At 48.1% G+C, this 17946-nt stretch overlaps 1 protein-coding gene and 1 non-coding gene across 3 annotated transcripts in view; both read left to right on the forward strand.

The window, feature by feature from the left end:
• Positions 1–17946, forward strand: part of TMEM178B (transmembrane protein 178B) — a 398699-nt gene that overhangs the window by 107727 nt on the left and 273026 nt on the right. The window lies entirely within an intron of this gene.
• On the forward strand, positions 8576–8706 carry LOC122439013. Its single transcript, XR_006268754.1, has one exon. It is a non-coding gene; the product is annotated as a U11 spliceosomal RNA (small nuclear RNA).

Consider the following 17946-nt stretch of genomic DNA (forward strand, 5'->3'; position numbering starts at 1 on the left):
GGTCCTCCTTCCCCCACTATTGTTCTTTGTTGTCGTCGTTCACTCAGTCGTGTCCAACTCTTTGCAACCCCATGGACTGCAGCACTCCAGGCTTCCCTGTCCTTCACTATTTCCCAGAGTTTGCTCAGATTCATGTCCATATTGTTCTTTAGGGACCCTCCAGTTCCTCCCAGGAGGTTCAGGAAATCCTAGAGGTATCTGTTTATGTCCACATGTTCTTGGCTGCCCAGAGGGTTCTCGTGATTCACTCAGAAGGAGTCAAGATCTCTGCTCTCCCCCAGCAACTCCTGTCCTACAGCCTCTTCCGTTCCCACCACTAGGCTGTCCCACTGCTGCTCACGTGACGAGCGGAAGCCTCCGCCCTCCTAGTCTGTCCCAGACACGGGCTGGCCCAGCTCTATGGTCCTGACTGCCCGGAGCCTGCCTCTTGGTTGTCATTTCACTGGAGAGGAAGAAACTCCATTCCCCCCACCCCACCCCTGTTCCGTGGGTCACCAGCACGTGCCGCCTTGTGTGTGTGTGTGTGGCAGTGACTTTTTTACAGGGAGTTCCGTCCCTTGGCTCGTCCATTTATTTTGTTAAATCTGTCTTTCCCAGGGCTCTGGCACAGATCCCAGGAGCCTGGGGACTCTGGAATGACACATCCTGCTGCATTTGGAATTGCCCTCCCCTACCCCGAGCTGTGGTCCTTGGACCAGGGTTGTGTTCAGTGACCCTTATCTTAGGATGAATATTTTTCCAGCGGTCTCCTGGGTCCCTGGTGCAAATAAACTTCTGGGAAGTCCAGAGAGGGTAATCCTGGGACTAGACCACATATTCTGAAATCCAATTAGCACTTCTGCTCTGCAGGACAGCTGTCTTACCAACCCTCCAGACGTGCCCAGACACGTCTAACGCCCCAAGCAGTCACGGACGGCTTAGGCTGTTACCATACTCTCAGTGCTTTTCTGGGGTGCTAATGTTTAGTTAGCGCCTCATTCGTGAGCACCATCCAGAGATGGTCTTAGTTATGTCATTAAATGTAAGCTTTGGTCCTAGATCAGCTTCTCCTGAGAATTCTTTCCTTTTGAAACTTCACCTTCTTAACCTTTTAGATCCTTAATAACTTGGTCTTCTTTCCTGTCCACAGTGACTTGATACTACTGAAAAAAAAAAGTTGGGGGTGACCTATGATCAGTGAGTCAGGGTGACAGTCAACAGTTCATTGAGTTCATGGTAAGAGTCAAGGTCATGGGTAGGAAACCAGAGCTGACCTTACAGGGTCTGGGTAGATACCAAGAACTGAGAGGGTGGTGCCAACAACCATGGTCCAAAAAGGGACCAAAATGCAGTTTCCAGCTGCATTTTGGAAACTGGATGCCTTTTCAGTGAACCAGGAGTTTTTCTAGTCTGACTGGCTTGACTTCAAGGAACACAGGTACTCAAGGGGAGGAAGGCCATTGGGAGGATGGACTGCAGCTGGGAAGATAAAGAACCCAGCCGGGCAGCCTTGGATCCTGCCGGAAAGAAAGATTCTTTCTGGGCCTCTGCTTCTCCCACATCTCCTCTTTCTACCCAGCTTCCTACTTCCCTGCCTCCCTTGTAACTTTAACCTGCATTTTATTTGGTATATTATTCTGTTTGCTTTTCTTGGTACCAGCTTAACTTGATGGTACCCCTTGAACTTCCGCGGCTTTCCTGTAACTTCCGCTGCTTTCCCTCGGTGTTTCTGCCCTCATGTCACTCGTGGGAAGATTGGCTGAGTTTTGGATCTTATGCTGGACCCTTGCTGTGGGTGGCTGGCTCCCACCCCCGGCCCAGTTTTGGATTGAGAGTCACATGTTTCAGTGTTCAGCTGTTTAAACATCAGGAAAAACTGGTGATGCACACTCTCTTAGAAGGAAGTTTGGGTGGGGCAGGATTTCTCTGGTTTCCAGGAAGGAGGTTCTCTTGATCCCCTCTGGAGAGCAAGTAAGGTCACCTGGCCTACTAATAGCGTGGGCTGCCCTGATGTCAGGGCTCTTGCCTCTGCAGCATCTTTAAGGAGTCCCTAGTATCTGACACGTGGCGGCATCACAAGTCCACTTGGATAGTCTCGAGCCCGTTATCGTCTACGTGTATGCCTTTGATAAGATGTTTATAAAATGACTCTCAGTACACTGATGGTAATGTCCAGAATGGTGCCATCATATACCAGAACTCCTCAAGCCTTCACAGCAGCCTGTGGAGCAAGTGCTGTGGCTTTCGTTTTACGTGGGAGGAAACTGAGTCTGGGAACTTGAGACTTGCACGATGAGTAAGTGGAAGAGCTTGCACTAAGCTTTCTGACTTCTAGCCTTGTACCTCTTTCTTTCCATACGTCACACATCTGTATGCAGAGCCTTGTACTTCCCTAGGCGTTACGAGGAGATAAAAAAGAAATAAGCTTACCTTCTAGTAAAGAGAAGCTGCAAACAACATCCATTAAGACAGTCATTTGAGAGCTGATTGCTCTTTGCCGGTGATTGTGACCTTGAAGTCCTCACATGAGAGGACACACAGAAATTACAGGCTGCTTTGAAAGTCTGGGATGTGCTGTGGATTGAAGATAAGCCTGGAGAGAATCAAGGTCACGTACTTGTCCAAACCTGGGGAACCCTGCCAACAGTCAGAGACATTTGGTGGAAAAAGTAAGCTGGAGGGCATTCCTGAGTCCTGCTGCCTGGTGGTGATGGAATTGACAAGGAATCTGAAGTCCATTTGAAAAGACCTTGATGCTGGGAAAGATTGAGGGCAGGAGGAGAAGGGGGCGACAGAGGATGAGATGGCTGGATAGTATCATCGACTCAATGGACATGAGTTTGCGCAAACTCCAGGTGATAGTGAAGGACAGGGAAGCCTGGCGTGCTGCAGTCCACAGGGTCACAGAGTCGGACATAACTGAGAGACTAAACAACAACTGAAGTCCAAACCAGGGAGGTCACTGTATTCTTTGGGAAGAGGTTGGTGGAGCCAGCATAGCTCTGAAGGGTCACGCTGCAGTGACAGTTCATCTTCCAGATAGCCGTGATGCCCGAACTGGCCGAGGACGTCACGAGAGGTTTTCTGAGCTGTTTTAAAGTAGCCTAGAATGAACATCAAATGAAGAGAGAGACTCCCTCACTATAATGTACTAGAACACAGCCAAGGGCAAGACTTGAAGGGCTGTTTCTGGGAGCAAAGCTTCGCCAAGTTGGCTGTGGTGGGTGTGGGAGTGAAAACAGAGCTCTCCCAGCAGTGGGTAGGGGTACCCGGGGGCAGCCACTAACACAAGGAGTGGAGGAAGCCCAGCACCTGGGGCATGCTGGCAGAAGACAGGCAAAGCAGTAGGAACTTAGGGGCAGGCTGTGTGCCGCTGGGTCGATGCACAAGAGGCTGGCAGCCAGTGGCTGGGTCGCCTCCGGCTCATCCAGGGATAGGAATGCAGCCGTCCATCCTGGCATGGGGCAGGTGGAGTCCTCAGCCTGGAGGAACTGGTGATGTAAGTGGCCTGCCTGTGAGCCCTGGTCCTGAGAGGACAAGGCAGGACTGGTGAATAGGTGAGGGCAGAGTGAGTGGTGAGGTGGCGGTTCTAACCTTGTCCCAGCCTGGGACTGGCCCTGGTGGCCACCAGCTCACCCACTGGCTGTGTCAGCCATGGTTAAGTCTCTCTGCAAAGGCCTAGCCCTGCTTTTAATGTTAAGAGAGGGGTGACTCAAATTGTGGGGGAGAGGAAGGCTTGGAGGGCGGAGAACAGAGAAGTGTCTGTTGAGGACCGTCACAGATGCTGAGTGCCATGCAACAGTGAAGTGGAAGCCAGAAGGGCAGGGATCAGAATCTCTGGTTCAGATGAGGGAGGTGACCGCCTCAAAACCATCCTGGGCAGAGCTGGATTTTCTTTTTTGTTCTCTACCCTTTTTTTGTTTTTAGCATCATCATTTACTTTTTTTTTGTATAGGTGAAACATTGACACGGTTCACTATTTTAAAAATACAAAAGGATTCTATAAAATACAAAATGGAGAATGTCTCTTCCCCTTTCATTTTCCCAACCTCCCAGTTCTTTCTGTAGAAGGAAATACTACTGTTTTCCTCCTGTGCATGCATGCTTGTTCCTCTCCAACTCTTTGCAACCCCATGGACTGTAGCCGGCCAGTCTCCTCTGCCCATGGGATTGTCTTGGCAGGAATACTGGAGTGGGTTGCCATTTCCTTTTCCACGGGATCTTCCCAATCCAGGGATCGAAGCATGAGAGATGTGTGTCTCATGTCTCCTGCATTGGCAGGCAGATTCTTTACCAGCTGAGTCACTGAGGAAGCCCATTTTCCCACTAGAGTTATTTTATGCATTTGCCAGCATGTACCAATACATCTATATCTATGTCTATCATCTCTGTCCCTGGCCTTACATAAAAGTGATATATATTACCTGCTGTCCTGCACCTTGCTTATTTTCACTTAATTCATCTTGTAAGGCTTTCCACATCAGTTTCTAAACAGTTTTGTCTTTTTCAAAGTGCTGTATTGTGTTCTATTATGTGAATACACTGTACTTTATCTAACCAGGCTCCAACTGATGGAAATTTGGGTTGCTCCTGTAAGCAAAGTGGTAATGAATAATCTTGTACGTACATCTTTTCACACCTGTGAGACCGCGTCTCTCAGATAAATTACTAAAAGAAGAATTTCTGGGTCAAATTGAGTCTTTGTAATTTTAAGAGATATTGATGAATTGCCCTCCAGAGAGGTTGTATGAATTTATAAAATTTACATTCCAACAGCAGCCTGTGAGGGTGTCTGCTTCCTCATACCTCACCACAGGGCATCAGCAAACTTGCGGATCTCTGCCAGAATGAAAATGGCCCCTCAGTGTAGTTCTCTCTCTCTTTTTAATTATCTCTCTCATTTCTTTTTAAAGAAAATTATTTCTTTTTAGCTGTGCTGGGTCTTCATTGCTGTGCACAGGCTCCTCTCTAGCTGCAGTACACTTGCTTCTCATTTCGGTGACTTCTTTTGGTGCAGCTTGAGGGTGTTCGAGCATGGGCTCAGTAGTTGCAGCTCATGGGCTAAGTTGCTTTGCAGCATGTGGAATCTTCCTGGACTGACAATCAGACCCATGTCCCCTGCATTGGTAGGGAGATTCTTAACCGCTGGACCACCAGGGAAGTCCTGTCATTCTCTTATGTTGAGTGTTCTTGAGCATCTTTTCATATATTTAAGATAGATTGCATTTTCATCAACTGTCTGTTCATATCTTTTGCTCATGTTAAAATTGGATTGTTGGTCTTTATGTCTAGGTGCATTTTATGTTGGACGGAAATTAGTTCTTTGTAATGAGAGTTGCAAATATTTCCCTCAGTTTGTCTTTTGCTTTTGTTTACAGTGTGTTTTGCTATGTGGAAATTTTTTATTTTTTTGTAGTCAGATTTATCAGTATTTTCTTTTATGGATTCTGTGTCATAGTTATAAAGACTTTCCCCCCTAAGACTACCAAAGGTTTTCCAAGGTTTCCTCTAGTACTTTTATGATTTAACTTTTTTCCAAACAAATATTTGATCTATTTGGAATTTATCCTGGCTTAAGATGCAAAGTATACCTTTAATTTAATTTTTCCCCAGAAGGTTACCCAGTTTTCTGAATATAATGAATTGAATAAACTCTCTTTCCCCTATGACTTAAGATGCTACAGTTACTAGGCTAAGGATTAAATTGTGTTCCATTGAAATTCAGATGTTGAAGCACTAGCCCCCAGTGTGATTGTGTTTGGAGATGGGGCCTTCAGGTTGAATGAGCGTCTAAGGATCGGGCCCAGACAGGATAGAACTGGTGTCCTTATAAGAAGAGAAAGCGACCCCAGAGCGCCCTTTCCCCTTGCATCACAGAGGAAATGCCATGTGAGGACATAGTGAGGAGGCAGCCTCCTGTAAGCCATGGATGAGGGGTCTCATCAGAAACCAACCCTGGCACCTTAATCTTGGACTTCTAGTCTCCATATTATGAGAAAATTAGTGACTATCATTTAATCCACCCAGTCTCTGGCGTTGTGACAGCTCGAGCAGACTAATACATACTATGTAGTAAATTCCCATGTCTTTTGGGTTGACCTCAGGTTTTCTGAATTCTGGTCCAGTTCTTTTATTGCATGACATTGCCCACTACCTAGGAGCAGGGAGAGTCAGGGCTCCCAAAGCTGGGGGTGGGGGAACAGAAGGACATGCTGGGGAAGGGAAGCATCCAGTGGTGAGTGGAAAGAGGATGCAAAGAGGGACTGGGATCTGCAGAGACAGTAGAGGCTGGAGAAGGACTACCAGGCGTGGAGGGGAAACAGATCACATGATTGTATAAGGGAGAGACGGGAGTGGCTGGCCCAGTAGAAGGAAGCACCAGGGCAGATATCATCTGAGCCAGCTGGGAGCTGCTGCAACTTGTATGTGAGGGAGGAGAGAATGGGGACTGTCCGCGTGGTACTCTTTGTCTCAGGGGTTTATTTCAGTGTCTATCTCAGTAGTTCAGACTCCAGTTGCTTTGCTGGCTTCATACCTGCCCTCAAACCCTAGCCTCTTTCAGTTCAGTTCAGTTCAGCTGCTCAGTCGTGTCCGACTCTTTGCGACCCTATGAATCGCAGCACGCCAGGCCTCCCTGTCCATCACCAACTCCTGGAGTTTACTCAAACCCATGTCCATCAAGTCGGTGATGCCATCCAACCATCTCATCCTCTGTCGTCCCCTTCTCCTCCTGTCCCCAATCCCTCCTAGCATCAGGGTCTTTTCCAATGAGTCAACTCTTTGCATGAAGTGGCCAAAGTATTGGAGTTTCAGCTTTAGCATCAGTCCTTCCAATGAATTTTCAGGACTGATCTCCTTTAGGATGGACTGGTTGCTGCTGCTGCTAAGTCACTTCAGTCATATCCGACTCTGTGCGACCCTATAGATGGCAGCCCACCAGTCTCCCTGATCCCTGGGATTCTCCAGGCAAGAACACTGGGATGGACTGGTTAGTTTCTCTTAATTCCAAAGACATTCCACAGTGGCCACTTGGAGTACTAACTCTCAGGAGGGTGGCAGCTCACTAGTTGATGTTTATATTTATTTCAATGAATCTCAACGTGTTCCATCTTTTGTAAGCAGGAAAAATATCAGCAAGTGGAGATTTCTCTAATACTAACTGCCCCGTCCTCCTTTAACCACCCGACTCCATACGCCCTGCCTCTCCACTGGTGGGCGTTTGCCTGGGTCCTCTGCCTCCAGCCCTGACTTTGGAGAGCTCCATCTCTTGGCTCTGCCTCCTGGATCCTGGATCCTCTCCAGAAAGTCATCTTGCCAGGCGGAGGCTGCACCAGTTCTGTTTTATTGTGGTGAATGCAGTGACTCCCTGAGTCCTTGCAAAACTAGATTAAAGACAGCTGTCTGTCCAACTTATCTTGTCCTACTTCTGTGTGCTGGCTGCTGATTTCCATGATTTCATTTCCGTGGGAGTGATGGTCACTGCCCTTAGGGAGGGGTTGGCAGCCTTATAAGGAGCAGGTTACTCCATTAGGACAATCCGCACCTTTCCACTCATTCAGTCTGGATGCCTGGGGTCCCAGCGGGCACACACTCACCACCTTTGTGCCCCTGGGATCTGGACGTTAGGCAGCTGTTTGACTTGGCTGCAGCAGGGATGCTGGTCCAGTGAGCAGGGAGGATGCTGCTAGGCCACCCCTGCAGGGAGCAGGTCAAAAGTCAAGGGGCCAGGAAGCTGGGGTAGACCAGAAGTCTCCACAGATGTCTTTCCTGCCCGCACTTCCAGCTGTACTTGGGCCCTGCTCTGAGGTCTGGACAACCACGGCAGCCCCCTGTCCAGGTCCTCCCCTCAGCGCTCTGCTACTCGCCCCGACTCACCCCTCCCTGCAGGATTCACCAGACTCTGGCTGAGGCATAGTCTGTTTCCTGTTGAGTTCACTGTGGACGCCTCAGGTGTGGGCTGGGCCTAGGTTACCCCTTCCCTTGTATGCTACATCCCCCAAACTGAACAGCGTGGTTCCTTCTCCTTCCTCCAGCAGCCTCCCCGATGTCCTCATCTGTGACCGCCCTGCCCCGCCCCCCAACACAGTGCGCGGTCACCACGCCCTCAGTTCTCTGGTGCTTTCCGCATCTCTGTATCAGGCGGTCCTCTGAGCATCTCCCGTGCACTCGATGGACGTGAGGATGAGGCTCATAGATCGTTAGAGGGAAGCTACCAGGAGGAGATCAGTGGGAGATGAGCCAGAGCCCCCAGAGGTTCTCCCATTATAAAAACTCGGATAATGTGGCTTTGATTTTGTTAAGGTTACTTTTCCTCCAGAAGTTATGGTGTTCTTTCTCACTGGATCCCAAGGGACTATGTCTGGTAGGAGATAAAAATCTAGAATACTGAAAAGTGAAAAACTACTGTAGGTATAAATCTACAGTTCTGTTTTCACTCCATGTAATATTTTGAGGTCTATCTCTGTACTAATGTGTACAGTACATTCATTTAAAGTATTGTATAATATGTGACTATAACCACCTAATATTTTCTTTTTCCTAATTTGTGGACCTTTAGGTCTTCACTATTATTTTTTTTTTTTAAAAGCAATGCTATAAAAAGGGCTTCTGTCGTGAGTGGCACACGCAGGGCAGCTCGTTTGCTCTACGTGCGGAATCGACATCAAGAGATTTCTCTGCTTGTATATATATGTAGGATTTTGTCTAAGGGTATGACTTGGGGGTCATAAGGTGTATTCGTTTCCAATTTACTTGATATTTATGAAGTGTTTGTAACAATTTATACTCTCAAGAATAGTGTCTTGAACTTTCTTCTCCTCATCTTTACTAAACCTTGATGTTATCTGTTATGTTTTGCTATTTTGACTGGGAGGTGGAATGTGGGGCCACATTTCCAAAATGTTAAAAAGTGAGAAATTCCATCTTAGCATGGACCAGTGAGTGATCCATCAGGCGAGGGCTAGGGGACACCCTTCCAGCATCTTCACAGGTCACATGTTCCCCTAAATTGTTGCTTTCCTTGGTGTCGGTGGTCAGCGTCCTCAATGCTGTGTAGTGGCAGTGATGCTTGTGCTGTTGAGTCTTTGAGGGTCTTATAGGTGGGCATGGAGTCACATTCTATTAATAGAAGTTCTATGGTATTACCATTATTAGAGGGGTTTGGATTTGGTAGGGTGGTCTCAGCCTTTGAGGCAGGAGCAGGGTGGTGGGATGTAGTCAGGGTTGGAGACTAAGGGTAAATGCCCTGAGCTGGGGCTGAGGGGACTCCAGAGTCATAGCCGAGGAAGCCTGAGGCAGGCAAGGATGGGATGCTAGAGACCTGTCTTGTGGGAAATTCATTTCTTTTGCTGAAACCTGTCAGATACGTGCTTGCTGCATGTCTTAAAGGACTTAACTGATGTCTGGCATACACAGTAAATCTGCATCCTATATGGTGATGACATAGTAACAGTAATAAGTATGTAGCACTTACAAGATACAGGTGATGAGTACTTTACTGAAACTAATTCACTGATTTCTCACTGCACCCCTGAGGGAGTGGGTATTTGTATTACGTCCCTTTAAAGTGAAGACGTGGAAGCACAGAGGACTTCATCCATTTGGCCCAGATCACTGACCCAGAGAGTCTCAAAAGCTGGGGTTTGACCCCAGGCAAGCTGGTTCCGATGACTGGGCTCTCAACCACAGCAGTGCTGCTGGACACAGTGGGAAACAGTGAATCATTCATTATTTGTATTTTCATGTCTGGTTTTAAATTTTATTTCAACTAGTGAGTCAAGCTGAGTTAACACTTTAATTAACATTTAGCTAAGCCATTTAACTTAAGAAAATAGTCCATTTTGTGAGTAGAGATGATGGTAGAAAAGATTGAAGGCAAAAGGATAAGAGGTTGTCAGAGGTGAGATGGTTGGATGGCATCACTGGTTCAGTGGACATGAACTTGGGTGAACTCTGGAAGATGGTGAGCAACAGGGAGCCCTGGCGTGCTGCAGTCCATGGGGTTGTGAAGAATCGGACACGACTTAGCGACTGAATGGCAACGTGTAAAGAAAAGCATAATTCATCTGTTTGGGCTTACTACTTTAATTCTGTGATCTTTGGTTTGCATTCAGTTTTTAGCAAAGGCACACGGCAAGTGTAGGAGTAAAATAATGAACAGCTATCAGGGTTTGGTTTCTCATATAGGACAGCCAGCTTTTTCCCCAGTCTGCCCCAAACACACACACACATGCACACACACAGTGTCTCTGCCCCTCTCTCTGAATTAACTGGTAAAAAGGAAAAGCATTATCTAACTCCTTTTTTCAAATACAAAGTAAAAAACTCAGTAATCTGGATTTTTTTTCCCCTAGCTGAAACCAAACATTCAGCTATTTGGAAATACCTGGGCAGCCATCTGAATTCTCTGACTTCTATCCGGTGTGTCCGTCGGGAATGGCTGGCCTTATGGAGATGCATGTCTGAGGGTACAACCCTCCATCAGAGAAGCTGGCAGTGCCCACCATCTGATCTGGAGCCCACCAGGAGCAGCAGTGCCAGCCTTGCCCTGGCGTCTGCAGTGCTGGCAACTCAGGAACCCTTATCTCCCTTTTCTCTGAAGGAGCGGGAATGAAGAATTTCCGGCTCTGTTCATCTTCTCCCCGTTCCTCCCCGTTAGGACAACCGCCTCATGCTGGATCCTAGATTTAAAGAATATGGATGTTTCCCTCTGGCCTGAGAGCTGGGGATTCTTATCAAAAGTGACATTACAAAAGTGCCAGACTGGCTTCCTCCCTCTTTCCTGCTCATCCCTCATCACCCCTGCCTGTCTCCATCACTGTCTCCCCATCTCCAGATCTGTCTCCACTTCCTGGGTCTCTGGAGAGAAAGCATGAGCTCACTGTTTTCCAGTGAAAAACCAGATTTGGTCTTCCTTCTCGCCTCGTTTGTCTGTCAGGGCCTGGAGATGGATGGTTTTTCCACCCGCAGAAACTGTGCCCAGAGGAGCCACAGGCTTGTGCTCGGGGTGTCAGCACACCAGGGTGGGAGGCGGCCTTGGGGAAGGCAGTGACAACTTGGGGCTCTGAACTCTCCAGAAGGCCGTTAGGGCTGTGATAGGACTAAGGGAGCAGATTATTTACGACACCCCAAATGGTGATTTAAAGCCATGCCTCACCTGCTCCTTCTTTCCCAAGCAGCCTGTTTCATGCTGGAAAAATACATGAGCAAACTGGGAAAAAGGGCGGCTAAAACCTTACCAGGAAGGTGGGTGGTGTCGGGTCAGCATGATGACGCCTCGTTTTTTATTTTCCTTTCGTGAGGACGTTACGATGTAATGACATTTAAGAATGTCTTGTTTAAAGCATGCGAAAAGACTCAGAGAGGTGGGGAAAGACATCCCGAATCTAGGAACGAGGAAGTGAGGATAAAAAGGTTGTGGATCCCACAGAAGATGAGGTGACCTTTAGCACAGAAGGTGGTAAAATGTTAGAGGCTATGATGTTGAGTCAAGGGAATTACATGGTAAGGTGATGAGAAGAACGGAGTGGGTGAGCAGGAGTCAGGGGCGTGGAGACCGTGTTTTGCAGGGCAACTGGGGGATGTGGACACGGGTTGTAAACTCGGCAGGTGCGTGGTGGTCACCCAGCAGGGAGGCCTCATTTCTGTTCCTTGATGGGAGTGTTGGCTGCTAGAGGATGTAGAAGGATGGTGGGCAGCGTGGGAGATCATTTCTTCTGTGGGGCCACCCTGTTTGTGAAGGGGCACCAGATGGTCAGAGGAGCTGTGACCTAGAGTTAGGGGTGCTATGTCAATTTTTCAGTAAAGGAGACCCTGGGGAATCTGTGGACACAGACGAGCAGCCAGACTAGTGAGAGGCCTGGACAACTGCCCAAAGGGCCTACAAAGCAGATGTAGGGAGAGCGCTTGGCCAGGAGGCGGTGATGCCTAGGGACCAGCGTGTGGTGCTGGGCTGACCTCATCCCCTTTGTGGGTATAATTCCTAGATGAGTTAATGGGGTGAATGGTGCAGACGGGGTCTCATGACATCCAGGTGCACTAAATGCAGAAGGGGGTCTGGGGCCAGGGGATGGGGGCAGATCGGGAATGTGAATTCATGGCCAGCTGTAGGGTCCCACCCAAGAGCTCTTAACGGATTGATTTCTGATTGCAAACTTCCCTGGTGACTCAGATGGTAAAGAATCCTCCTGCAACGCAGGAGACTCAAGTTTGATCCTCGGGTTGGGAAGATCCCTTGGAGAAGGAAGTGGCAACCCACTCCAGTATTCTTGCCTGGTGATTTCCACAAACAGAGGAGCCTGGCGAGACATACTCCATAGGGTCACAAAGAGTCAGATACACTGAGCAACTAATACTTCCTCACTTTTTCACTTCTGATTACAAGGAAATTCGTGGTGTGTGTGCAGGTGCACAGTTCTGCCCTCAACACCCATCCTGTTGAGAGATTTTAGTGATGGCTTGGACGAGGCCGGGGTGGCCCTGCTGATGGAGTTTGTGGACTGATGTCTAATGTATGGAAGGACAGGCTCACCACCCAAACGTTTCTTCAGGGGCCTGGAGCAAACAGGAGACCCTGCAGGAGGTAACAAACCAAACGACATAGAACAGCCCCAGATGAGAAAAACCACCAGCTGCCCAAGCCCATGCTGGCTGAGCAGCTTCTCTGGAGGAAGCACGTGGGCCTCGTCCCCTGCACGTGACCAGCCTGTGTCACGGCTGCCGGTAGCGCTCACGGGGAGCCGGGCTGCGGGCTCCACCCCTGCAGGTGCGATCGAGGTCAGCGTCACCCTGGGAGAGATTCTTACCCGTGCCCAGGCCTTGCGGAAGACCAGTGTGGCTGGGTTCTGGGACCGTGGGCGCAGGACCTGAATGGCCTCAGCTGGAAGAAAAGGAGCCGTGGGTGGGAGAGGCGTGAGAGCCGCCTTGAGATATGATGCTGCGCTGTGCTTCGTCGCTCAGTCGTGTCCGACTCTTTGTGACCCCACGGTCTGTAGCCCGCCAGGCCCCTCTGTCCATGGGATTCTCCAGGCAAGAATACTGAAGCGGGTTGCCATGCCCTCCTCCAGGGGATCTTCCAAACCCAGGGATCAAACCCAGGTCTCTCACACCAGGGAAGTGCATGAATACGAAAGTGGGTAACCTATCGCTTCTCCAGTCCCAGGAATCGAACCGAAGTAAGTCTCCTACATCGCAGGGCCGATTCTTTAGCAGCTGAGCTACCAGGTATGGATGCGCTGTTGTATGGGAGTAGGTGTGTCCCAGAGGTAGAACTGATCAATGAACATTTCTCATATGCTTACTCCAGAACAGGTTTTATATAAGTTATCTCATTTCTTCCTCATCTATCTTAGGAGCTGAGCGCCATCATTATCTGCTTTTGCAGATGAAGAAATGAGGTTCTGAGAGGCTCAGTGACTTGCCCCCAGTCCCTGCTGGTGGGTGGCTTGTCCTGGGAGTGGGGTAGGGCTGTGGCCGAGTGCAGGGGCCACCAGATGCGTTCTTGGTTCTCCTTCACTGTGTGTAGATGCTGTCTTCTGGCCAGCTCATTACGGGAGCACTGGAAGCAAACCTTCTGTCTTGTTCTGATAAGAGCAGCAAAGTCTGTAGAAGCTGGGAATGCCTGCACGTGGAAAAGTTTTGCTTTATTTCTGATGGAAAACCTTGGAGGGTCTCTTTCTTGCTGAAGAGTTTGACTTTTCCCAGTTTCTCTTCGTGAGCATGCATGGTGTGGTGCTTAGGGAGTGTGGTAGGTGGGTTTGCATGCCACCTGTGCCAGTCATAGGTCTGCGTTCTCAGGCAGGAGACCGCTCTGGGCCTCAGTGTTCTCATCTGTGCAATGGGGACAGCAGCAGGCCTTAACTTTTACGACTAAATGAGATAATGTGGGATAAAATCCTCTGTACAGTACTTAACACGTAGAATGCATTCGTTGAACATTAGCTATTGTTAAAATGAATTCCTCTTGACCCTTGAACAATGAGGGGGTTGGAATGGCCCCTCTGTGTAGTTGAAAATCAAATATAACTTAGAGTCGGAGCATCTGTATATGTGACTCCTCTGTATCATTGATTCAACCAGCTGTGGACTGTGTGGTACTGTAGTCTTCCTGCTGAAAAAGAAAATCTGAACAAGTGGACCCGTGTAGCTCAAACCCACGTTGTTCAAGGGTCAACTGTACAACACTCAAAGCACCCCCTTGGCCAAAGATGAAAACTACCAGCTCCCCTACCCTGAAGCATTTACTGTATATATATAGAGAAATACATGGTTAATATACACATAACTGTTACAACAGTAGCTGGCAGAAGTGTTGGGAGACAGAGTCAGAAATGGGGTGGGTGGAGGGCTGCCCTTTGGAAGTAGGATTTTTAAGAATGCAATCGATGCATGTGAGTCCAGAGGCCCCCCAGAACACGACTCCTAACAAACATTTATGAAACACTGAATGGAAAGGAATTAAATATTTAGGAGTCTGCCCATGAGTTGCATACAAAACAACATTAAAAGGCCACGCCGATACCACAAACACAAAAAACAAAATACACCAAGTGGAATGCGTTTGAAAGCTTTAAAAATAAAAAAAGTAGGTAACGCTTTTCCTCAGTATGAAGAAAATAAAACATTCTTTCTTGCTGGGCCAGCAGCAGCTCTAAGCCTTGAAAATCCTTCAGCTCATAACATCTGGGAGGAGCAGGAGGTGCTGAAAAGGAGCCTGGGGAGGTGGGGTGGGGAGGTTTGTTGCAGGAAGCTTTTGTGAAGAGCTGTCTGAAATCACTTGTAAATATCGCTGCCCTCCCCAGCCCTCTCCCCTTCTGCCCGCCTGGGGGTGTGGTCTTGCGGGATGTGCAAACTCTAGCTCTGTCTGCCCTCCTTGAACCCCTGGAACTTCCCTGGTTTCTTCCCTTCCTTTTCATCAGGGACATGGTTTTGCTTCTAATCTCAAACCTTTCACCCCCTAAACTCCATCTCTGCTCTTATAGCTGGCTAAAGAATTTGACGTTGACAGTGCTGATAAATTGATAATGTCTTTCCTGATTGGTCAAAGGAGAATCTCCCTGTCTCCTCTCCCTTCTAAGGTGTAATTTTATCCCCCCCCCCTTTTTTTTCTTTTTTGAGGAAATGCCCTTTATAGAAGGGATGAAGTCCAAGATTTAAAGCTTCAACCAATTTCTTTTTTTTTTTTTGAACGTTGGCTTTCAGTTTTTTTCCAGTGTGTTCTTTCTATTTTTGACTTAATCTTTCCATTTATTAGGGCTGACCAATGATTGAGAACTGCCAGCTTAATGGGTGAGACAGATGTCAGAGTGAGTGAGGGCTGTTGCCGTGGCGGCCTGGGGCCAGGACCGGTCAGCAGGGCAGACTCCAGCGTCCTGGGTGCGCTCACCATTGGCATCAAGGGAGGAAGAGTAGCAGACAAGACATGGGTGATGTCCCCCCTTCTTCCTTATCAGTGGATGTAAAGTTCCTGCACATACAAGGCTCTGTGGCTGCAAAATAATCCTTGTTTTCCATAAACCTCCTGCCAGGCCATGGAATCTTTATAGCTGTGGTGTCTGAAACCGCTGTGCTGACACCTGGACTCTGCCTGTTCTCATGGCTGGCTGGCTGGCTCCAGGGAAGGCCGTCATCTCCCTTAAACTCTCCCTTTCTTCAGCCATATGAGAATACTACTGAACATGGGCTGAGAACACAGAGAGAGAGAATATCTGCCTCTCAAGGTTGTTATGACCATGATGCGGGGGTAAAGTGAGTGTCCAAAGCCCTCACTGTCTGGAAGGCATTGAACAGATTTAATTTTTTTAAAGAAGGAGCTCTGCGATGAAGGAAGCCTGTGGACTCTCAGCAGTGGTCCAGTAGTCCAGTGGGATGCTGGAATATCAAGAAGAGCATTTCAGAGTTTCAGTTCAGTTCAGTTCAGTCACTCAGTCGTGTCCAACTCTTTGTGACCCCGTGGACTGCAGCACGCCAGGCTTCCCTGTCCATCACCAACTCCCAGAGACTACTCAAACTCATGTCCCTTATGTTGGTGATGCCATCCAACCATCTCATCCTCTGTTGTCCCATTCTCCTCCTGCCTTCAATCTTTCCCAGCATCAAGGTCTTTTCCAGTGAGTCATCTCTTTGCATCAGGTGGCCAAAGTATTGGAGTTTCAGCTTCAGCATCAGTCCTTCCAATGAATTTTCAGGACTGATTTCCTTTAGGATGTACTCGTTGGATCTCCCTGCAGTCCGAGGGACTCTCAAGAGTCTTCTCCAAAACCACAGTTCAAAAGCATCAATTCTTTGGCGCTCAGCTTTCTTTATAGTTCAACTCTCACATCTGTATGTGACTACTGGAAAAACCATAGCTTTGACTAGACGGACTTTTGTTGGCAAAGTAATGTCTCTGCTTTTTAATATGCTAACTAAGTTGGTCATAGCTTTTCTTCCAGGGAGCAAGCGTCTTTTTATTTCATGGCTTCAATCACCATCTGCAGTGATTTTGGAGACCCCCAAAATAAAGTCTTTCACTGTTTCCATTGTTTCCCCATCTATTTGCCATGAAGTAATGGGACCAGATGCCATGATCTTAGTTTTCTGAATATTGAGTTTTAAGTCAACTTTTTTACTCTCCTCTTTCACTTTCATCAATAGGCTCTTTAGTTCTTCTTCCCTTTCTGCCATAAGGGTGGTGTTGTCTGCATATCTGAGGTTATTGATATTTTTCCTGGGAATCTTGATTCCAGCTTGTGCTTCATCCAGCCTGGCATTTCTCATGATGTATTCTGCTGCTGCTGCTGCTAAGTCACTTCAGTTGTGTCCAACTCTGTGTGACCCCATAGACATCAGTCCACCAGGCTCCCCCATCCCTGGGATTCTCCAGGCAAGAACACTGGAGTGGGTTGCCATTTCCTTCTCCAATGCGTGGAAGTGAAAAGTGAAAGTGAAGTCGCTCAGTCATGTCTGACTCTTAGCGACCCCATGGACTGCAGCCTACCAGGCTCCTCCATCCATGGGATTTTCCAGGCAAGAGGACTGGAGTGGGGTGCCATTGCCTTCTCCGGATGTATTCTGCATATCAGTTAAATAAACAGGGTGACAGTATACAGTCTCAACGTACTCCTTTCCCAATTTGGAACCAGTCTCTTGTTCCATGTCCAGTTCTAACTGTTGCTTCTTGACCTGCATACAGATTTCTTAGGAGACAGATCAGGTGGTCTGATATTCCCATCTCTTGAAGAATTTTCCACAGTTTATTGTGATCCACACAGTCAAAGGCTTTGGTGTAGTCAATAAAGCAAAGGTAGATGTTTTTCTGGATCTTTATTGCTTTTTTGATGATCCAGCAGATGTTTGCAATTTGATCTCTGGTTCCTCTGCCTTTTCTAAATCCAGCTTGAACATCTGGAAGTTCACGGTTCACATACTGTTGAAGCCTGGCTTGGAGAATTTTGAGCATTACTTTGCTAGTGTGTGAGAAGGAAATGGCAACCCAGTCCAGTATTCTTGCCTGGAAAATCCCATGGATAGAGGAACCTGGTAGGGTACATTCCATGAAGTCGCAAAGAGTCGGACATGACTGAGCGACTTCACTTTGCTAGTGTGTGAGATGAGTGCAATTGTGCGGTAGTTTGAACATTCTCTGGCATTGCCTTTCTTTGGGACTAGATTTATTTGGGATTGGGATTCAGAGTTTGGGTGCCTCTAAAGCAGAGCTCAAGTCAGGGACTTTAGGGGGAGTTCCCAAGAAGGGAGGAAGGAGGGGAAGCCAATGGAGGGTGCAGCACTGAACTGGCTCCTGCTGTGAGTTTAGCGTGGATCCTGGGGCCTCCCTCAGGGTGACTGTGCCGAGAGCACCTCGTGGTCATCCTTTAGGGGGCAGGGCGCTTGCTCGCTGGCTCTCACATCCTTGGTTGAGGGTCTCTTGTGAATATTGACTCTCCTGCACCCAGGAGGGCTAAGTGGACCATGAACTGTGATGAGGAGGAA

Source organism: Cervus canadensis, chromosome 3 (genome assembly GCF_019320065.1).
Source record: "Cervus canadensis isolate Bull #8, Minnesota chromosome 3, ASM1932006v1, whole genome shotgun sequence".
In the NCBI taxonomy this organism is placed as follows: Eukaryota; Metazoa; Chordata; class Mammalia; order Artiodactyla; family Cervidae; genus Cervus; species Cervus canadensis.